We start from the raw sequence: 25353 nt of genomic DNA, 5'->3' as shown, positions 1-25353 counted from the left end.
TTTACTATTGATCAAATGTTTCTTCTTTAAAATTTACAGCGCAAATGAAGTATCAACGCAGTGGTTTGAGATTGGAGACAACTCAAAAATGATTAGTTTATGGGAGTGAATACTTCCAAGTGGAATTAGTGCCTGTGAGAGAAATCAGAGAGTGCATCTCACCTCTCCCTTCCTGCCATGAGAAAGACATGGCAAGAAATGCCTTTGGAACGGAACCAGAAAACAGACCCTATGAAGGCATGCCAGGACATAAACACACAAACTCGAGGCAGGAAGATGGAGACAGAAGCTGCTATTGGACAACGAAGAAGGAACGTCTGAAAGCTTTTTCCTCCTGCCTTGCTAACCTGCTTTCTTATACATCCTAGAACATGTTTCGAGGGTTAATATTGTCCACAGTATGGTAGGTTCTCCAACATCAATCAATAAAATGTCTCATAGGCTTGCCTTGAGGCAAATATGATAAAAAATGATCCTTTGGGATTTCTCTTCCCTAGTAATTTATGTCAAATTGGCAAACAGTCCAACAATCACAACAACAAAGAAAACAAGCAAATGAATTAAAAGCCAACAAAACACGAAAAAGAGCTTCATATATGATTTTTCTATAGATTTCTTAGCTGCTATGACACTAGACTTTAAGTCATCACATACTTTCTTAGAATGAGAAGTTACTGAATTCATATTGTGTCCCAACGATCTGACTACTCCTTGTGCCTAAAAGCTAAGAAAAAAATGTGTTTGTGATGTTTGATTTGTATTTTAATAAATAAATCTTGCTTGAATTTCAGTGATCAGTTTGATAGACTAGGCAGCAGTGACACAATCCTTTAATTCCAGTAACCACACTAGTTTGCCATAGAAACTAGGCAGTAGTGGTGCACGCCTTTAATCCCAGCTCTAGAGAGGCATATAAAATGGAAGGAGCTAGGTCTCACACACAGTCTCATTCTGAGATTCCTCGAGGCAGAATCGCCATTTCACACTGAAATATAGGTAATAGCCAGTGGCTGAATGTTTTGTTTTTCTAACCTTCAGGCTGAACCCCAAATTCTGTCTCTGGGTTTTATTAATTGTGCTGAAAAATGTGTTTTTCTTTATTCTAGTACTCTTTCAAATCACAAAAGACTTCTAATATTTGTCTTATATCATTCCATGAAATGAGAACAAGGAGACAGTGCTGTTTTACTGATGAAGGAAAAGTAATATCCTTCAGTGTGGAGAGTAGAGGAAGTTCTGAATATGTGAATTTCTGAGTGAACGAGTTTTATTGACATGAACAGGACATGTCAAGAGCCCCAGCCAAAAGCCAAGGGAAAATGACAAACCCACCCAACATGATAACCTCTAGTCTATGAGATTTAGAAGTAAATGGCACAGCCTTCCTTTCTGATTTGTGTGTGTGTTTGTATGTGATAGTATGTGCAGAAAATGTCCATCTTAATTTTCTCTGCCTACTCCTGGATATTTATCGCCCAAAGACCACTCCCCTACAAAGATTGCTCCTAGCAAGGTTAGACAAATCTGTCTACTTGATCCATCTGTAAACCAAAGCTCTGCCTTGCCTCCTTCTGGGTCTGCATGTAACAACCTTGCCTCCTTGTCCAGCTGTGGGCAGCAACCCTTCTCCTCATCTGTGTATAACAAAGGCCCTGCACATCCAGGATTCTGAGAATTCTCTACAAAGGGCCCATTCATCCTACTCCAGACTCTGTGTGTTTTCTAATGGGCCTTTCTTTTCATTCTTCATTCCCTTGCCGTTCCAATTTAGGTCTAGCATGGAGACTATGCAAATTCAAGGCCTGTACACTTGAATTTAATGAATGACTATTGTTCCCTTAGCAAAAACCAAATTTATTGACTCTGGGGTGCATAACTTCAAAAATATAACATAGTTAAAATAATGAATAGGGAATACAGACATTGTCCACTTTTGTGATTATTTTATACTTAAAGAAAAAAAATGGGAATTATTTTGTTCTTGAAAGATTACCTAGTAGCTTTTGATATTTTGAGATCTATTTCTCAGGACTAGGCTTCTATGTACTTAATTTTTCCAAGTCCTGTGTTTGAAGCAAGTATTGTCTTCAACAATTGGCCTTACTTCAGGCTAAAAAAGGTGATAATAAACGACTATATACTGAGGGAGTCCCTTTGATGCTTATGACCAACAATTTGAAGATAGAAGTCTGCTACTGCATATTTGTTTGGATGTCTATGGCCTTGGGATAAGAATTTACCCTATATGTAGAATAGCTAAAGCTACATTTAAACTTTATATATGTAGATGTGCATGTATACATTTGCATATATATTATATATGTATTTTTAAGCTTCTAAAATAATGTTTCCTCATGCTTTTTTTTAAAAAAAAAGTCATTAGTGTTGTTTGTCTCTCCTTTATCATTAGGTACTACATTTCTTTCTTATTCCTCAGAGTCCTCCCCTCAGTTTTACCCTTCTGTCTTTATTGCATCTATGTTATCTTGCTATAAGGCCTACAAAAACAATACCATACCATTCGAGTAATACACCTCCAATGATACAATAGTAACAGTTTTTTTTTATTAATTGAATTTTATTGAGCTCTACATTTTTTCTCTGCTCCCCTCCCCGCCTCTCTCTTGCCCTTCAACCCTCTCCCAAGGTCCCCATGCTTCCAGTTTACTCAGGAGATCTTGTTTTTTTCTTTTTTTTTTCTTTTTTTTATTTATTTATTTATTAAGGATTTCTGCCTCCTCCCCGCCACCGCCTCCCATTTCCCTCCTCCTCCCCTGATCAAGTCACCCTCCCTCATCTGCTCGAAGAGCAATCAGGGTTCCCTGACCTGTGGGAAGCCCAAGGACCCCCCACCTCTATCCAGGTCTCCTAAGGTGAGCATCCAAACTGCCTAGGCTCCCCCAAAGCCAGTACGTGCAGTAGGATCAAAAACCCACTGCGATTGTTCTTGAGTTCTCAGTATTCCTCATTGTCCTCTATGTTCAGCTAGTCCGGATTTATCCCATGCTTTTTCAGACCCAGGCCAGCTGGCCTTGGTGAGTTCCCGATAGAACATCCCCATTGTCTCAGTGTGTGGGTGCGCCCCTCGCGGTCCTGAGTTCCTTGCTCGTGCTCTCTCTCCTTCTGCTCCTGATTTGGACCGTGAGATTTCTGTCCCATGCTCCTCTGTCTCTGTCTCCTTTCATCGCCTGATGAAGGTTAATATTCATGAGGATGCCTATGTGTTTGTCTTTGGGTTCACCTTCTTACTTAGCTTCTCTAGGAACATGCATTATAAGCCCAATGTCCTTTATTTATGTCTAGAAACGAAATATGTAACACTTTTTATTAAGGGAAATCAACAGCTACCTGATGCAAGGAAATCTCCCTAGAATCTGCAAGAATGACACCAGCAAAGGACTCTTGCAATAGTAGATTAAAGTCTGCACTGGCCATCTTCTATAATTAGATTGGTAAATACACCAATTGTTATCTGAGAACCTTCATCTAGGAACGTCTAGAAATAGATGCAGATATCCACAACAAAGAAATGGGCAGAGCTGCAAGAATCCTGTTGAGGAAATGGAAGAATTGTATGAACCATGCAACCAAATCATCACAAGAGAATGCACAGAAGCCCCTGGCTTGTTTATAGGACCTCACAGACTATGGGTGATGCTTAGGAAGCCTGTATGAGACCAGCTTAGGCACTCTACACATGACTAACCCTAACCATAACTCTAACCCATAGTTGTGAGGCTTAGTCTACTTGTGAGGCTCCCGGCAGTTTGAGTAGGGCATGTCCCTCACATTTTGCCTGCCTCTTGAAAACTTGTTCCTAATGATGGGTTGCCTTGCCCAAACTTGATACAAGGAATACAAGGAGAGGAGCTTAGTCCTACCTCAAGTTAATATGTCATGGTTTGTTGGCCTGGCCCTTTATGAACAGAGGTGGAGGAGAGGTGAATTGAAAATAAGGGGAGAGAGGAGGAAAGAAGAGGGAGAATGGAAGGAAGCAGTGTGGAGATGAAACAAAAAAACTTTAATTAATAAACATAACAGAAAATTGAGATTATGATTAGTGATTCCAAAATTATTTTTTTCTTCCTGTTCTCTCACATTGATATATTAATTTTAAGCTTATAAAATTACCTTAATTCCATACTATTGTGCCTGAGTATATTTTGTTTCAAATGAGGTTTTCTTGATTAAAGTGATTTATTACACTGTAGTTGTAATGCCTTTAAGCAATCTCTGCGGGAACACCTCTGACTCCATAGCTCTTCTTAGTACTCATTTTCTCTATTGATTGCACAAACATATTCTATGTTAAAATAACAGCTACCCTGTTAGCTGATACTTACTTTAAACAAGTATTTTATAGACTAGTCTTTAAAATATATGGAAGTATTTATTATACTTCATCTCCTACATTTGTTTAAATAATATATTGAATGTTAAACATTTACCATTATGCAAAATTATATTTTAAAGATCTTTGTGGAAGAATGTGCTTTATTAGGATGTTGATATATGTATTTAGGCCATTTTTCATCTCATTTATAGCATTAAAATTTTTATTCTCTTCTTCGCGTTGCATCTTATATCTTCCATTATATTATCTCTTATGTTTTTATTTCTTTACTTTTGTAGCTTTCTATACAATAGAATATGTATTATAGTTTTACTTGAACAGTCTTATGTTACTTAATTTGATATGATCAGAAATGACATCCATTTGCCTTCAGTTTTTCTGTATGCTTTGATAATAACAAATAATACATATCAACAAATATGCAATCACACATAATATGTACATATACATATACACTTTCTTTTATATCTATTCATTTGTTTATGAGTGCTCAAAATGATTCTGCAACTTGGATATTTTCAGTAGTTCTTTAATGAACTATATACATATTTATTTTTATTTGATATTGACTCATTTTTATTTTACCCCTTAGCTCTATAACCAGGAGTGGTATAGGTGTGTTATATGGTGATTTAATTTTTTATTTATATTTTTGTGTATAGGAAAAGATACACAATGTAAATAGCACATTTATTTCTATATTTAATAAAATAATTTTATTTATCAGACATAATTATAAAAAGATTTCTTTTATCCTTCACATTTCCACAGACATTTTTTGCTTTCTGGACATTAACCATTGTGGCTGCAGTGAGAAAGAATTTCAGTTTTGCTTGGATTTGCATTCCCCTGACGGCTAGACAAACTGAGCAGTTTGTCATGCATTTATTGGCCATTTTTATGTCTTCATCTGAAAGACATCTGTTCTGCTCATTTGTCCATCTACTGAATGTATTATTTGCTTGTGTGGTGTTTATTTTTGAGTTCTTCCAGATTTTAGATATTAGTACTCTCTCAAATAAATGGCTGGCACAAACCACTTTTATAGTATCATCAGTTTCAGCACCATGTCGGTTTCTTTTCAGTGCTTAAGCTTATTATTTTATTGTAATCCTTTTTTATAGTCCTTCCTTGCTATTTTTCCCTAAACTTTGGGAATTCTAGGGTGTTAACTCATTTACTACAACTGTATGTTGACTTTTCCCCCCTTGTTTCATCTCTACTAAGATCAAATAGTGAATTCCTGTTAAAAGATACAGACTTGCTGACTGATTTACAGAGTAAGATCCAACCATTTTTCACCTCATCTTACCAGCCAAGATGCACATTGAGGAATAAAAAATGTTATTATAAGGAAATGGTCTCTGAAGGCAATTGATATAAGCAAATTCAAAGTTTCTAGAGTCTATTATAAGCCAAAATTAGTACAATTCAGAGAAGATACAAGATTTGGAAACTTGAATATATCAAATATTTGTACACCCAATTGTGCTCCACATATTATAACAAATATAACTTCTTAAACTCAGTTAAAGTAGTTATGAGGTGAGTTTATAGTTGTGATGGTTTGTATTAAAATTAAGAGAGATTTCAAATAATAAAATGATGTATCAAGGGATATGAAAAACAAGTACAAAATAAATTGAAAATTAGTATAATGAAAGACATAATAAAGATGAAGAATGACATCAAAATCTAAATCAATGCTGTTCTTAGATTATTTCAGATAAGTTTCTTTGTGCAGTGCATGGTGGTTAACATGTCAACTCATATGTGTGTAAAATAGAGAAAGTATGTGGTTTTGGGTTGCTGACTCATAAGTAGGACATGTATTTTACACAATCTCTCCAAGACTCTGGGTCCATTGAAGAACAGGAGGAGTAAAGACTAAATAAAACAGGCAGAGATCAAGGGTGCAAGGATATTGAAGCAAACGGTGTTACAGACGTAGAAAAAAAATGGATTCATAAACTCATAGCAGTTGTGATGACCTACAAAAGGGGAGAGGAGTGGGGGGAAGGGGAGAGGGGTGGGAGGAGGGGGAGAAGAGTGGGAGGAGGGGGAGAAGAGTGGGAAGAGGGGGAGGGAAAGGGGAGGCTGGGAGGAGGTGGAAATTTGTTTTTTTTTCTTTATTCTTCTTTTATCAATAAAAAAAAAGGCAAAAAAAAATCAAGAGAGTCCATTTCTTGCATGAAATGCGAAGACTCTCATGAGTGTCCCCAAGTTAGGATCTTGGACAGATTATAGCTACTAGGAAGGAAGAGTCAGACATTTTTAAGGTTGTGGCATTTGATGGGTCAGCCATGCTCCAGTGGAAGGACCCACACCAAAAATAGGTCAACCTATATTGCAATTGGTAAGTTCTTAAGTAAAAAAAAAGACAAAATTGGGAAATGAGATGGTAGTGGATCTAAGATGAGAAGAAGGAGAGCTTGGAAGGATCAAAATACATTATACAGAATTCTGAAAAAGAAGAAAGCAAAACATTTATTTATAAGCATCAAATACGATTGATGAACTTTCAGTTTAATTAGCTAAATGTCTTTTTCTTGTACATATAAACTAAAATATTGAACTTGGGTTTAATATTATACTATGCTTTGCAAATTAAGTATTTCCTTATATATGTTATGTTTATATATGACATAGTAGGTGATGGGGACGTTTCAATTGATTTTTCTGTGATTGCAATTAATGTAAATATGTAAATATTTTAGAAAAATCTCAGCAGGATTACTATGAAGTACATTGCATTTTAATTTTTAAAGTTAATTTATTTATTTAAAGTTCATCTTGATGTGTGTTTGTATTCATGCATGTGCATGTCAGGGAACAACTTGTGGTATGGTGTTATTTCCTTTTTATGTTTAAACTAAAATGATCAGGCTGTGTAGTAAGAACTTTCACAATATTCCTGGCCCTAGACATGTAAATTTAGAGATTTTGTTTCATTGTTTTAGTATCATATCAGTATCTAGCCTGAAACTGTACATATTTATTTCACTTGAATACTTGACTTAACATTAATTGGTTTTAATAAATATTAAATGCATTTGTGTTTCAAAATGTAATAATATCATATATGTAGACGTTTTATCAAGATCAAATCAAATGAGCATATTTAATTTGAAATACAGAAAACATGACATTCTGATTGTCAATACCTAGCAAAAATTAATATGTTAACTTGGGAAAATTCATATTTTTAAAAGCTTAACATTACCATTTCTACTATCTAAATTCCATAATGCATCTAATGTCACAATTTATTCTTTTTATATATTTTAGAAATTTATTTGTAATAACTCTTTAATCAAGAAAGCAGAAGAGATTCAAGGATATCAGTCTTTGTATTGGCCTTTCACTTACCTGAACTTTTAGAAGGTTGGCTAACTAATACAATTAAGTGTCTATAATATAGATATGTTTTAATTATGCAATCAGTAATTAAACTAATGAGTTAGTGAATTATAGCAGCTATATCCAGGTTTGTACTAAGAAAAATAAAAGAGAAATAAGAGCTCTTGATTAAGAAAAAAGTCAAATCCAACAGGAAAAAAATTGTTTTTCTATCTAAACATGCTAATGAAATTATCTTTAAAAACTCATAACATTAGTAAAACATATTTTACATATGTAATACTTGCTAAGAAACACTGAACTTTACAAAAATATGTGGTAATAACTAAACCATTTAACTCATCCTTACAGAAACACTAACTGTTCTAAAGAACAATATGTGTCTTTAATTATAATTTTGATTAGCTACCAACATGAACAGTTTTCAAATATCTTTTGTGCCTTACCACATAGGAACAGCACTTTTTTTTGTTTTATCTATTATTGTAGATTCTTTCACACTATATTAATTAAGGGAAGATGTGTTGTTTCATATAGAAAGCAACTTTGTGGGAAAGTGTGGAGATAAGCAGAATTACAAAGTAAAGGTGTTTCAGATATTCTGCATTTAAGTTTAAGTTTTTGTTGCAGTGCCAACTTATAGAGATACTAGTAATTCAACCGAGGAATTTGCACTTTTTGACCAAGTGGTTTATCAAAGAATCTTAAGCACAATCTTTTTTATACTTTTAATTTCAAGATAGACTATCACCTGAATTGCCTCCACTGACCTTCAACTCAATCTATAGGCTAACTAAAACTTGAATTTGCGATCTTCTTGCTTCAGCCTCCTGTATATTTGGGATTTCATGTCTGTGCTTCTAGTAATGGCTCCATTTGTGAAAACTGTTTAACAACATTGCTCCTTAGTTTTCAATTATTTTAAAAAATACTTATTAATTTCATTGTAGTATACATAAATTGATGCATGTACTCACCTACACTGCCTATGTGTCTAGCCTACAGAGTCCAGAAGAGGAAATGGGATCCCATGCAAGTGGAGTGACTGGCAGTTGTGAGGCGTGTGGGTATACGAGTGCAGTAGCTTCACTATTTCAAGACTTCTGAAGAAAATATCATTACATCACATTACTATTAATTGCCTATAGTTTTAATGGAGATATAAGATATCATGAAACGTTCCAGTCTTCTTGATGGAATATTGACTAGCTCAATCTTTTGAATGTGATAACAGATACACAAGCTGAGCCCAAAATCCCAGTATTAAAGACAACACCTATATCTTTGATTTAGGAAGGTACTCTGCACACCATGAAAAGATAAATGTAAACACCAAGCCAGATACAAATCCTATGATGCACAGTAGTGTCCTGTCTGGCCTGGTTAAACATGGCACAAAGGTGATGGGAGTAACCAGCCAATATCTGGTTCGACTTAAAACCTACTCCATGAGAAAGAAAGAACCCACACCAACACTGCTTGTGTGAATCAGAAGCTAGATAACACTGGTCTTAAAAAGTACATAGCATAAAATAATTCCCCATGACATTGTGCTATAGTCATTTACCAATGTCTTGCAAAGTTATCATCAGAGAAGCCTCCTTCTACAGCAGATAGGAACACATATAGAGATCCACAGCAAGTCATTATGTAGAGAGTGGGAGACCGTCGAAACACTAAGCCCTAAATGGATGCTGCCATCAAATACCACTCCACTAAGTTTAGCAAACACTGCAGAAGAGGCTGAAAGAATGTTGAGTTTGAGGAGATGGAGGACAGCAACAAGACCCTCTAAATCAACGTGATGAAAGCTCTTATGTCTTCAATGAGAATAAGGCATCAAGCACAGAGCCTGTATAGTTCTGCAACAGGTCCTCTGGTTATATATTGTGGCTTCCAGTTTAGTGTTCTTATGGAATACCTGAGGGAATGAATGATTAGGCCTCTGATTCATGTCTCTCCTCTTGGGCAATCTCCTTTCTGTTTGTTGATCTTGTTCACCTCTGATGTGACATTTTTTTATCTTTTTATATTTTATTTTTTATTATTATCCCTTAGAAACCTGCTTATTTTCTAATGAGTGATAGAAATAGAATTTGACTGAATTGGAAGGAAGGTTGGAAAGAACTGGGAAGAACAGAGGGACAGAAAACCATAACCAGGATATATTATAAGGTAAGAAAATAGTTTTTCAATAAAAGAAAATAAAAAACAAAGGCATAAGAAGAATACATTAGTTATGTTATATTAGGAAGACAATGTTAGACATCATTCTACCCTGGATTTGGTATCATAGTGTTGGTTCCCCCTCTTTGCCATGTGGGTGCCCAGTGTGTTGAAAGGTTGACTTAGATGTCCAATTTATGGCTAAGCATTAGGTAGAGCTGAAAGTAACTCACACATTTTTAACATTTAATACAGAATTATTCTCAAAAATACAGCACATATGTCAAAAATCATGAAGCAGGAAATTAACATTTCTAGTAGGGATATGAATCATATAATAAAATATCCTTTTTCAAATACTTATAATTAGGATAACACTAGAAGGAAGTAGATATGACAGATACTTCTGAAAGAGCTCCCTTTAATTTATGAATATAACTTGGATATAGATATTCAGTCAATCAATCATTCCTATGGTTTCTTGGCTCTTATAAAAGAAATGTGAAAAATTATATGTCTTCTTTTATGTTTAATATAATCCCAAATTATATATGCCATTAAGTAAACATATAATTTCAAGTATTATTTGACAAAAAAACATTTAGGAATAACATGTATGCATGTTATATAACATACAAACTACAACATAAATCAAGTTATAAGAAACAGAGATATTAATGAATAATGTGAACTATCTAATCCTCATTATGAATTAACACACTTTAAATCCCCTTGCATGCACGTATTTTGAGATTATGACATTATTAAATGATTTCCCCATTCCTTTATCGTCCACTAATGCTCCTTATATTCTGCTATTGTTCTCTCTTAAATTCAGGTCCTCTTTTACAATCATTGCTTTTTTTTTTATTCGTTTTCCATTGTGTATATTTTCATTATCACATTCCTCATCTGACCTCTATGTCAGCTGTTTACATTTTGTGTTTATTATGAACAAAGGAGCTACAAACATGGATAAACAAGTCTTATAGTAACTTTTGTTATTAACTCAGAGACTAGTTTATATCTCAGGCTTCATCAAAGAATGTACTTTGGAAGGATATTGCAGTTAATAAAGAGACAAGTGTGGCAGGGCCCTTAGGTATGGGTCCATTCTGCCTTGACAAAAGGTCAGAGAGTTGGAACTTCTGGTCCTTCAAGGTTATTGTCAACAGGTGTAGCTAATATCCAGACCTGCTATTTCTTTTTTTTTTCTTTTTTCTTTTTTTCTTTTTTTGGTTTTTCAAGACAGGGTTTCTCTGTGGCTTTGGAGCCTGTCCTGGAACTAGCTCTGTAGACCAGGCTGGTCTCGAACTCACAGAGATCCGCCTACCTCTGCCTCCCGAGTGCTGGGATTAAAGGCGTGCGCCAGACCTGCTATTTCAGGGATTAAGGAGTACACCTGTTTCTACCTCAAACTAAATCTTAGGATCCAACTAGGTTTCTACTCCCTTAGGCAGATAACTGTGGATTCCAAACAGGGAGTGGTTTGCCAAAATGTTTTGGTCTAAGGTGTGAGTTTTACTTGTCTTGTTATGACAATAGAATGCTTAACTTACAAACATCATCCCTAATCCTTCAACTGTTCTGTTTATTCCTTCTATTATGTTAATGAAGTTTTTATCTTACTCCTGCCTTTTGGGGTTCAGGGTATTTAACAAATGGAAATTAAATACAGGAGATTTTTCAATATTCACTGGAACTTCTTCCCAATAATGTTCTATGATTCTGTTTCTTATTTCTCCTAATATATATATATATATATATATATATATATATATATATATGTATGTATGTATGTATGTATATGCTTCTTTTGCCTAATAATTCTAATCCTCATGCTCCTACCCTGGAATTTATGACCCCACCACAACTAGAAGGGTGCCATACGTCTCCCCAAAAATGTAGCTCATGGCACACCTGGTCAATATGAAGAGAAAAATGAACAGTTAAAACCCAACCTTAAAGAAGACATCTATGTCATATTCCCTTCGGTCCTGAAACATGGCTCATCAATCATCATAGGAGTGAATGATTAAAGATTGTATGATCTGACACATTCAGCAAGGGAGTATTTTCCAGACATTGCAGGGGCAGTGCACACATGAACATTTAGTGCATGAACAAGACTTGCAAAAGATTCAACCAGGCAAAATCCTAGCATGAATTGAGAATGAGCTAATTAAGTCAAACTGAAGTTGAAAAGTTATTGGCAGTTGATTGCTGCTAGTGAAGGGAAAGTCAATATTCTTCAAGAATGCAGGCCATGAGGGGGCCCCAATTAATAATTCCGACAAATACTTCTCCATCCATACACATGTAGACACTACTATAGATACTCGGTGGAGTTAAAGATAAAATAATGCACATGTGCCACATATTTAAAGAAAAACCCAGCCAGGAAAAGGAAACCTCACTTTGAGTTGTTGGTAATGGGATCCAAGTCTCTCTCAACACCATACGCTATTGACATTGCCCTGGTTGCCTAGTATTTTTCAATTATTTTACTATAAATACACATATTTTAATCACTTCATAATCTGAAATATAACTTCAAATTAATTATATAGTATTAAAAATTTGAAGACATGATTTCCAATGAAGCATACAACGAATTTTTGGTGTTTTCTATATAGCTATATATATATATATATATATATATATATATATATATGTTACAAACATTAGAAAAATATATCACAAGAAATACACATTCATATATATGTATATGTATATATTAAATATCCCCACAACATGATACAAATCTCCTATTGCTGAAGGCAATACTTCTTTATGTAATGTAACATAAATGTGCCAAGTTGATGCCTAACTAAAAGCCTAGCCACTTTTACCAATGTTCATGTGCTGGAAGATACTCTACATGCTACTGGAGGAGAAAGGTAATCATTAATAACACCCATCTGCCAAACTATGACTTAAAAAGCACCTTGTCTGCAAGAAATGGATTGTTGCAAGTGTGGCAAAACTGTAATGGTAGAAACTAATACTTTTTTATTGTATTTCTTGCCCACTTCATGAGAAGGGAGATGCATCTGACATGAATAATTTGGTAAAGAACCTGCAACAAGATTGGTCATGAGCCTAGGGAAAGACCTATTACTATCATTATGCTAAAAGTATATAGCAACCACAACAAAAAAATAACTAATGACACACTTCAATATCCATAGGTCAGTGCCTTATTCTACTTATCATTAGAGAAGTTTTTCTTGCCATACTTGGTAATTAATACAAGAACCTAAAACCGAACATTGGACAACAATTGAAAGACTTTGTAGCACTCATTCTAAAATGGGATTGTTCCACCAATCTTTTCCCAAGGCTTAAATATCTGCTCAGAAGAGTGGGAAGATTGAGGTAACTGATGATTTCAAGAAAGCACTGTCTTCCATGGACAATGAAACTAATATACAGGTGAGCCCACAGAGAATTTGGCATCACACACAAAATGTACACAAGTTTAACACAGACATAGTCCCTGTCCTAAGAGGGAAAGTGGACAATCTATCTCAACCCTCCCTGAGAAACTCTCTGCAAATGATATACACTGGGTAAGGAAAAATAAAACCAGAATGTCAGTTTGTATATCAATTACAAACCTAAGAAGGACCAGCAGTAGTTGGCCAAAGAAATGAACTCAAAGGGATTCAAACTTTTTGAATCTTTTTGGTATATGTTGTTATATTGGTCTCTGCCTGTTTGTTTTGATGCTCATTTTTTTTTAATTTTTGATTGGCTTTTGATTTGATTTTGTGTTTTGTTTTATTATCTTTTCTTTTCAGTGTGTCTTATTTCTATCACTGTGAAGAGAAACCTCAACCAAGATAACTTTTTAAAAGAAGGCATTATGTAAGGGAAATTCTTCACAGGTTTACAGGAAGTCAATGATTATCATCTATAAGAAGGAGACGAACATGGTGCTCGAGCAGTGACTGAAAACATGGACCTCGGATCTCAAGGTAGTAGCATGAGAGAGGAAAAAGAGAAAGAACCACAGTGAGAGAGAAGGAAAGTGAGAGAAACTAGGCCTGTTATTGGTTCTAAAAGTTTAAAGCCACCCCCCCCCCGAATAATATACCTCCTCCAACAAGATTGCATCTCCTCATCCCTCACAAATAGTTTCACCAACTCGGGAGCAAACCTTCAAATGTATGTATGAGCTCACACAGGCAATTCTTTTTCAAACCACCATGGGTAGAGAGAAAGAACTTAAAGTTAGTTGGGTAGGGAGTTGAGGAAGATCTTGGAGGCACTGAGGAAGGGGAAACGATCAAACAATATAGGAAACATTTTAATGAAAAATAGATATAATTATTTCTAAAGTTTAGGATCAACTCTGAGGTTAAAAGAGAAAAAAAGCTTTGTAATTACAGACTAAAATATGAGAACAAATGTTACTGTTCCTATGAAAGTGATGTGAAATATCTTCTGTATTTTCCAAATTCCCACTTATGAGTTAAAAAAGAAGTCAACACTCTCTCAGAGGATACAGATTGGTGCTCATCACCACATGGCAACTCACAGTTGCCTGTTACTCTAGTTCCAGATATGATACTGTATTGGACTTCTGTGGGTATTACACAAATGCAGTATACATGTATACATGCAGACAAACACTCATAGAAAATTAAATTAATCTTAAGAAATTCAAAAGCAGTCAAATAGAAAATAGACAAATGGAAGTTTTAAAGTTATGTATTAGGTGAATAGTTGCTTAAATGCACAGAATGAGATGAGTACTTTGTATAAAATTCATGTGTATGAAATAACAGAACTCTCTTAATAAGACAAATAATGTTGATTAAGGTAAATATTTTATGAATCCATGGATTCTTGCACTATTTCACACAGACACGCATACATACATACACCCAGGCATACACACACACACACACACACACACACACACACACACACACACACACAAAATACTCTGTGAGAAAACTTGCTGACATTATTCGCTTGCTTCCCTGTCCTTAGCAACAAAACCCTCCATTCCAAGTCTATTTTTCTGCTTTCATTGTTCATATGTGACAGTAAGTTTGTATATGTGTGTGTGTACTTTTATGTTCATGTTCATGCACATTCATGTAGTGACATAACCCATTGAATTCAATTTGGATAGCCTGAAAGATCATGAGTGAGAGCTTATTCATTTGAGCATGAAACAGGACAGGATCAATGTGACAATACCAATGGCTCTACGACTAAAGAATGCCCTCCCTACTTAGCAGGGATGAGTGAGGCTTTATTACAGCTACCTTCATCTATGATGTTATTCTGGACACAGTGTTGTGCACTCAGCCATGCTTCTTTAAGTTCAATAGTGTAAATATATGATGTCTACAAGGCAGCAGTTTAGAGATCTCCTCCCATTCTTAAGCTTGCACCTTCTTTCAGTGTCCTTTACTACTCAAAAACAGACACACACACAAAATCTCAGAATTTGAAGTTCTTGTCAAATTTTGTTGTAGTAATAAGGCCTCTTCTTGGTTCCTGGCTGCTCAGCCCCGAAATATTCACACAGAAGCTATATTATTTAAAACACTGCTTGGCCCATTAGCTCTAGCTTCTTATTGGCTAACTCTTACATCTTAATTTAACCATCTCTATTAATCTTTGCATTACCAAGAGGTTGTGGCCTATCAGCAAAGTTTCAGCACACCTGTCTCTGGCAGTGACTCTATGGCTTCTCTCACTCCACCTCCTTTTTTCCATCATTAAATTTAGTTTTCCCTGCCTAGATACTCTATGAGTCTAAACCAGTTTTCATTATTCACCAATGGTTTTTACAAAATACAGAGGGGAATCCCACATCAGATTGTCAGTTTGACAATTATTATTTGTTTGATTGTTTTCCTCATTGAAAATGGTGAAATCTTTCATTTAAATAGTGAATTTATTTACTTCAATATTCAAAGTACTTTTTTTCAAGAATAGGAACTTTTTTCAATTGTTTTTACTTTTTTGCTTTATTATTATTGTTGTTGTTATTATTTTACATATCTGTCACTATTCCCACTCTCTCCCCTCCTTCTGCCCCACCATTCTCTCCACCGCACATCCCATCTACTTCACAAAGAGAGTAAGGTTTTCCATGGCTAATCAACAAAGTCTGAAACTTCTCTTCTAGGCAAGACCAAGGTCCTCCACCCTATATCTAGGTTAAGCAATATATCCCTCCAGAGAATGTGCTCCAAGACGTCAGTTTAAGCACTAGAAATAAATCCTGCACCTACTGCCAGTGGTCTCACAGGTAGCACCACCCTCACAACTGTCCCCCACATTCAGTGGACCTAGTTTGGTCCTATGCAGGCTCTTCCACTACCACTCTAGAGTCAGTAAGTTCTCACTAGCTCAGGTGAGCTGATTATGTGGGTATTACCATCATGATCTTGTCCCCTTTGCTTGTATTACTGCTCTTCCCTTTCTTGGACTGGTCTCCACTATGTTGGTCCAGTACTTAACTGTAGATCTCTATCTGCTGCCATCAGTTGCTGGTTGAAGGTCTATGATGACAATTAAGGTAGTCATCAGTCTGATTACAGGGGAAGGGCAGTTTAGGCATCCTCTTCATTGTTGCTTAGAGTCTTAGCTGAGGTCATCCTTGTGGATTCCTGGGAATTTCCTAGTGCCATGTTTTTTGTTAGCCCTCAAGGTATCTCTTTCTTTTTTTCTCCTTTACTGTGCTTTTCCCTTCTTGAGCAACCCATTCAAACATGTTATCTTGCTCCCTACCCTTCTTCCCTGCCCCTCCCATTTCACCCTCCCTTCTCCTTGCCCCCTACTCCCAGTTTTCTCAGGAGATCTTGTCTGTTTCCTCTTCCCAGGTGGGATCTATGTATGTCTCTGTTAGGTTCTACTTGTTACCTATCTTCTCTGGGATCATGTACTGTAGGTTATGAGTGAGCACATGCCATGTTTGTCTATCTGGGTCTGGGTTACCTCACTCAGGATGGTTTTATCCTAGTTTCACCCATTTACACGCAAATTTCAAAATGTGTTGTTGTTTTTTTATCCTTGAGTAATACTCCATTGTGTAAATGTACCACCTTTTCTTTATCCATTCTTCTGTTGAGGCTCATCTAGGTTGTTTCCAGGTTCTTGCTATTCTGAAGAATGCTGCTATGAAAACATATGGGAAAATATCCTTGTGTATGAGTGTGTATCCCTTGGGTATATACCCAAAATTGGTATTGCTAGGTCTTGAAGTAGATTGATTCCCTATTTTCTGAGAAACTGGTGCTGCAAAGCTCCTGTGGTCCATAGTCTTTAAGATACCACACCCAAGTGGGCTAGTATCTTAAAGGATCTGGGCCGCAGTAGCTCCTGCAGCAAACTGCCACACTGATTAAGTATAGGACCATTTATTTGTGATTAAAATGCATGCTTGAATAGTGGGGAACTGAACACATTGTGTATTTAGACACTTATATTTAATTTTGAATTTTTTATTTGAAATATTCCTTTTTATGAATTAACGCACTTCCTCCTTCATTTCTCCTTTAGTCACTGCCATTTATTTTAGATTTTCCCCACACAGTTTCCTGTTGGTTTCTCCTGTATTTATGTTCACCCATAACATAACTGAACACAGTACAAAACTTATTTTTTTTCTGAAGAGCAATTGGAATAATACAAATAGTTTATACACAAGACAGCATTCATGGCACTGAATTTATCACAGACATAGAAACTGACTGTTACAGGCTTTTTTTTTAAATTAATGGGAAACTTGCATATTGTGATGCATCCCAGCATTGAGAACATTAATGAGCATGTTAAATTTGTGGATTATGTTATAACACTAGGCAACATAGTAAGACCTCATCAAAACAAACAACCTAACAACCACCTATACCAACACTACAAAAAGGACAGTGGGTATAAACACTAGCTATGTATCTCTCTGTATGAGGGCATCTTGATAAGTTATTTGTGATTTGGATTTGGGACTGGTAGTTTTAAAAAATATATGTAATTTTTTTTTACTTTGTTTACAAAACTAGAATGAACATGAAAATACTTCGAGATAGAAATTAAAAGCAGTTCACATAAAACCCTTAGCACAGCAGGGGTGATAGAAGAAGAAGTTCCATATTCCCCGTTACTGGGCTGTGTGAACAAATCACCTCAAAACATTCCAGATTTGCAATTATTAAAAATATGTCTTAAGAACAATTATTATTTAAAAATTAATTCAAATCAATTTTCAGTTTCAAAATCTTAAGTATTTGGTGATCCTAATCATTTTTTGAATTTAGTGTACTTTGCTAGATTTACTCTCCTCCAGCATTGGCATGCTGATATTTTCTTCTTCTCTTACACCTGCAACTTTTGCTTCCATATTTTATACCCATGCGAACTACTGCATAATGATATTTTTCTTAATTAGACTATATCTTCAGCTTGCATTTTCAGTTAACACAGCAAACAAAGCTCGGACTCTAATAAGTCATTTTCATAACTTGTCCCCTATCATTATAATGTGGCAATTAATTAAGTGTTTAATAAAATTGTACTTTATTACAGCAATGCTGCTAACAGGAGACTAGGTATACATGTATAAGCATTTTTATTGTTAAGTCTTTTTTTATTCTTAATACGTATAATCCAAGAATTTGCTTTCAATACCAATTTTGAAATGGACAGAATTTTACTAACAATCTGTTTTGAAGAAATAAAATTAATCAATTTTAAGTGTGATGCTACTTGGTGATCTAACTATTATTATAACATAAAGTCTCTCTTTCATACATTAAATTTTTGTCATGCTGTCATGATTCCATAATTTGTTTTTGTATTTTGTTATATCTTTTCTGAGAATGTATTTTTAACAACCAATATTTAAAATGCAGTCTTTCAGATTACTGCCTATTTATATTTTGATTGTTAAACTATTTTATAATAATTTGATTAAATTCACTCTTATATTTATTTGGTTTATGTATTTATTTTGTTTTGTTTTCCATGGGGTCTCACTGTACAGGAACTCACTATGTAGGCTAACCTGGCTTCAAACTCATCAAGGTCCTCCTCCCACTGCCTCTAAATTTGTGTGTTTAAAGACATGCACCTTCATATCCAGCTGATGTTCTCAAATATATTAGCTATCAAAGTTTACCTATGGAAAAGTTTTTTAATTAAAAATACAAGAAGTATATTTACTACATAAAATGAGACCTTAACAATTGCTCAGTAAAATATTCATCTAAGATTAACTAAATTGCCTAAATCATCACAGGCATAAAAATTGGCTCACATGTTCTGAAGTTGGAATGTAAAGATACAAAATAAATTAAAACATAAGCCCTACTATATTGTATCCATGGAAATTAATAAAATTACTCATATTTTAAGGTGTTTAAAGCTATGGGTATTAAAGGAAAGCAATAGATCCATTTAAATATAAAATTAATTCAGTATAATGCTTGTAATATTCTGAAACTTTCTAACAATCTATGACTTTCTATGACCAGTTTGTGATAAGTTGAAATATATGAACAAAATAAACTAGTAAATTTTAGAATATTATATATATTTTATTTCTCCTTTCCAAAGCCCTAAGTAGTGATTAGACTTATATGAACTACATAATGACTAAGATAATAGCAGAATAATATTATGGTATTGTCAACATCAAGTATGACAATACATGTAAACATGAATATAAGGGTATATTCTACTCTCTCAGTTAAGTTATGATACAATCTTAGTCATAATATATTGAATTAGTAAAGATACATTGATATATGTGTGTATATAAATATATATCATATATAAAAATATATATCACAATATATGTTATCTGAAATATATAAGACTAGGCAGCAGCTTGAAAAGTTTTTAAGAATACACATATCTACTTTATTTTTCCAAACCAAGTATTCTATTTTCCTTTCTCACTTATATCAGTTCTCTGAGAATTTTACACAATTATTTTGATCATATTCACCTAACTCCCCCAAGATTCATCCTCTTTTACCTTCTCACTCCTTGTTTCGCTCTCTCTTTCCTTTTGTAACTCACAAATAACTATTTGGGTTTCACATATAATCTTGGATAAGTGACCTTTTACTAGTTAGTGATAGACATATTATGAGACACACCCTTAAACAAAACTGATTCTGCTTCCAGAAGTAGTATTGGCAATATCTCTTAGCTAGCAGTGGGTTTCAGAGATACACTCCCTTTCCCTGCTTAATTGTTGTTGTTTGTTTGTTTTTAGTTTGTCTCAAGTTTGCACAGTTTTGTGCATGCTATCTTAAGTTCTGGGAGCTCATCTCTGCATGTATCCAGCTATATCTGGAAAACATACATTCCCTGAACTCTTCTACCATCTCTAGGTCTTAAACTGTTTTTATTCCTCTTCCATAGTAATCCCTGAGCTTTGGGAGTAGAGTATCTGAAATGGGTGCTCCATTTAAACATAAGAATTGTGTATTGTTTTATTTTCAGGATTACTTGTCACTGGTCTCTGAATTAATCACCACCTACTGCAAATAGAGGCTTTTCTGAGAACTGAGAAATATATTAACAAAAAGTCATTTTTAGTCAAATTGTTACTATGCCCAGATAGCAGGATGAGTAGATTATTCCAAAGGGCCAAATAATCTGCTTACTTAGAGATTATTGGCTCTGATAATTGGTGGGATAGATATAGGTTTCATCTTTTGGGGGTGTGGACCAAAAATGCATAATAAATTTTTTTGTTTGTTTGATATTCATGCTATGATCTTATCAGTGAACATGTCTTGCTAGGTCGTTTGTTATTGTAGATCAGATGGTTCACTGCAGTATTAGACTGATAATTACTTTTCTTTTTCTCTAGTAGTGTATATAGCATCTTCCAGCTGTATGACCACTACCCCTTAAGGATAAAGCTTCCAGGTGAGTATGAACTTGATTTCCCCATATTCTCTTTCTCAATTATGTGTTATCTTAAGCAGTAAATTCTTTATTTCTTCTGTTCTTTCCTGTTGTATTTATTTTTTATTTTATGGGTAGCAGTGCTTGGTCTACACATATCTGTGTGGACCACAGGTAGCCAGAAGAGAGCAATAAACGTACTGTAATAAGAATTAGAGATGCTTGTGAGCTGCCATATGGGTAATAAAAACACAACCTGGGTTCGCTGGAGGACCAGCAAATGATATTAATGATCTCAGCAGCAGAACCATTTTTCCATCCTCCACAACTGCAAGCCGAAGCATTTTACTCCAAAGTTCTTGAAAGCACTGTCAATAATCAAACTAAGTTTTAAATCTGTAGTTTAACAAATTCAAAAGATTCTTTTTGCATGAATTAAATCAATAACCATTCTTATGCATGCACAACATATTAAGTCAAGAGCATTTAATTTATTTATATTATATAATTTTGGAATGGTGAGACAGTATCTACAGTTAAAGACACTAGCACATTATTAGAACAACGGATATATAATTTGACTTTTTGTTTAATTCATTCAATATAATTTTCTATGAAATATTAGCAGATACACAAAGATATAATAATTAGATGAAACAGGAATCTATCTGATAATACTTTGGAAGGCAATATTGAAATTTAGTAATTTCTAGATAAAGGAAAAGTACAGGGAACATATCTCAACAAAATAAAAGCTACAAAAGCAAAACAGCAAAACTTATAGTCAACATTATACTTAATGAAAACATTTTAAAGCAACCCCACTGAAATTGATGAGACAGGCTAGAAAGCATGCTGAAACAAAGAATGAGATTGTTCAGCTGTTTCCTCTCTCAACTCCTTTTATATATAATGCCCAGAACACTAGCTGGAGCAAAGTGGAAAAGAGGAGGAAATTAAAAGGATATAATAAAAAAAAAGAATCAAACTATCCCTGTTTGCAGATGACAGGACATTATAGAAAAGATATTGCAGAAAAAATTCTCCAAGAAAATTCTCCAAATGATGAATAATTTGCAGAGACATAGCAGGATATAGAATGAACTTACACCAATAAATAGCTTTTCTATGCACCAATAACAAATAAACATACTAAGCAGAGATAATGCATACATTCTCATTCACAATAGCCTTAAATAAAATATCTTGTAATACACCTAAGGAGGTGAAGAACATGTACTATAAAAAATTTAAATTCCTGAAAAAACAGACACTCTCAAACACTAATAAATGCATTAATAAAAAGTAATATACCTCATATTTAAGGGCTGGTAGAGTTGCCAGGCAGGTGTAGCATAAACTCTGAATTCCAGCATTCATGGGGCAGAGACAGGAGGATCTCTTTAAGTTTGAGGCCAGCCTGGTCTACAGGAGAAGTTCCTAGACAGCCAAGGCTACACAAAAAAACCTTGTCTTGAAAAACCAAACTAACAAACAAAAAAGAGTTAGTAGAGTTAATACTTTCAAATTGACAATTGTATCAAAAGTCATTTACAGATTCAGTGCAATCCCAATAAAAATCCCCAAATAAATATTCACAGAAATTGAAAAAAAAACTAATACATCCATATTGTATGGAATCACAAAATTTACAGCTAGCTAAAACAATCCTAATCTAATAATATAACGCTGACACAATTATCATTTCATATTTAAGATATATCACAAGGAATAGTAATAAAAATAGTATGATATTGGCATATAAGCTAACATGTTGACTGACTGAATTCAAATTCAAATATCCAAACATGAGCACACATAACAAAAGTAATTTAATAATTGACAAAAAAATTGCAAGAGGTGACAGTTTAAAAAATCACTGAAAACAAAGAGTGAAATTTAGTCAAATTTTTATTTGATGATACTGAGGAAAACAACCAGAGACCACAGATTTCTGTAAGTGAATACAGAGGAAATGAAAGCAACATGTTGCCTACCAGTAAATTCTAAAGTACGTTGAGAATGATGGTATGAGACCCTAAGGAACAAAGATGGGGAAAAGTGTGAAAAAGTAAAGAGGGCGTTTATCCTATCTACAAAACAAGGGTTGACTCAGAAAACTACAAATGGGCAATATTAATTTCTTCTCTATTCAATGAACTCCAAGAATCAAGGATGCACAGTAAAGGACAAATGGGAAAATGTCTGAATTGAGCCTATACAAGCAAAGTAAATGTTTGCATTTAGTTACTAGAGAGAAGCAGGAGCTGAGCTCAATGAGTAAAGAACCTTACAGTGTAATAATCTTTAATCAAAATATATGACCTAAAAAAAGGGGGAGGGGGAGGGAAATGGGAGGCGGTGGCGGGGAAGAGACAGAAATCTTTAATAAATAAATAAATTTAAAAAAAATCAAAGAAAAATTATGTGAGTAAAATCCATACAATAAAAGGTGTGTATGCCATATTAAAAAAAAGAGAGAAAATCCAAAGAATTCATACTTCAGCATAATAAAAGTATTTTATAAGGAAGAATTTATAAAGCAAAAAAATTGAAAATAGACCCAAGGGAACATTTCTTGATGCTGAATAAGATATTTTCATGAAGGGAAGTTTTAAAGAAAAATACTCCAAAAAAAGTGAAAAACAGGATATTATAGCACTAAGTTTGTATTGATCTGAACATTTTAAATAGCAAGGTAAAAATGGATATATCTAATAAGGGCCAGTGAAAGAAAAATTGTATTGATAGTACTGGAAGTGTAGAAAACATCTTAAAATCAACAGGAGAGACTTTCAAGCTTCTTATTGAATAAGTTATTGTGAAGATTGTCATTCTAATCAAATGACAGAAAAGGAAATTTTCTTATTTTATTTTGAGCTACAACTTCTAAAAAGCTTTTTCTCATGCATCTAGTCTTTTGAATCCACGGGGTCAGTTTTTCTTACACAAATGCACCTAGATATGGGGAAATGCACTACTGTGTTAAGCAGGAAGGGGAAGATGAAATAAATAAATAATAATTAATCGATCCATTAATTAATAAATTAATTAAATGAAGGAAGAGAAGATAGAAATAAAATGAAATGAAGGTTCTTTATCGTCACTGTTTAGAAGATAGAAAGTATATTTCTTAAATTCCTTCAAACATGAGAAATCCCAGAAGTATAATATTGCAAGGGAAGAGCCAGTTCAATACTGTTGTTAATTGATTTTATACAAAATGTAAAAGTAAGCTAGTAAGCATAAGTTGTTTTCCAATAGAGATTCTGTGCTCTGAGGATGTAAAATTGCTTAAATACATACACTAACTTCCAATGCTGTCTCTTCTTAGACTATTGACTTACACACACACACACTGAGAGAGAAGCAAACACAAAGAGAGGCTGCAGTCAGGATTGTATTGTGTTGTATGAGAGAAGAATAAATAAAAAGATAATAAAAACATATTATATAAGAATACAAGAGAAATGAAATAGCTGACCACTGGCTATCCAATACAGCTTAAAGTATTCATGCTTATCAACCTGTGGTAAGAATTTGTTTTCCTTCTGCATCATTTCTCACAAGGGAGAGTGAGAGAGAAGTTTTAAAAAATTAAGGAAAAAAACATCTTTATAAGATCAAATGATGACAGAACATTTTCATTTTATGGGCAGCTAGCAGAGTAAACTTTTCACTATAGAATAATGATCTTTAGGATTAGAGGTGAAGCCCAGTGTTAGCGTGATTATATAAATTGTGCAATGGACTTTATTCAATTCCAGATCTACCCAAAGCAAAACAAACTAATAAATGGCTTGCTGCTCTATTTAATTGAATAAGAAGCCATACAATGACTGTGCTTTTCTATTTTTTCTGATGCATACATTTTAGTTAATATATAATGCATGTAGTTTAAATTTGTTTTCACTTACTAGGCATTATAATATACATTACTTCAGCCATGTACATCAAAATTTTATTTTTGCAAAGCTCAATTGCCTTTTTATGTAACTTTTACATGATTGTAGATACTTTAACTTGGAAACAATTTAATGTTAATGTTATTTTTAAAATAATAAAAAAATATTCCAAAGTCAGTAACACATCTCAAAAATGAGATTATAAGAATGAAAAGCAATGCATTAAAATAGTGTGCTTTTCAATAATTCATAATTTCTTAAACATTCACATCGATCACTTCAGTTTAAAGAGCAGCCTGTCCCTACAGCTCTACTGGAAGCACGTTTATTTGTTTAGACAGATGGGCATGCCCCGAGGACCATTTTCTAGCTTAAATACAAAATTGGCTTTATGCTTTGAAGAAACAGATGATGGGAAAAGAATGGTTCACTCAACAGCTTGTTTCTGTTGTTCAACAGTGGAGAATCAATGTAACATGTCATGTAGCAGTACTGACTCCTCAAAGTGAATTAAGTTTATAAGAACACAATTTTCATAAATATTGTTCAATTGTAAATGAAGTGATTTTTACCATTAATTTAAAAGGCCAAATTTTGAGGCTTAAAATGTGCATTTTAAGAGAAAAAACTTACAAAAATAGCAACATCTATACCTAAGGGGTAATAATGAATTTGGGG

Source organism: Microtus pennsylvanicus, chromosome 15 (assembly GCF_037038515.1).
Source record: "Microtus pennsylvanicus isolate mMicPen1 chromosome 15, mMicPen1.hap1, whole genome shotgun sequence".
Lineage (NCBI taxonomy): Eukaryota > Metazoa > Chordata > Mammalia > Rodentia > Cricetidae > Microtus > Microtus pennsylvanicus.
Note: the sequence above shows the minus strand (reverse complement) of the source record.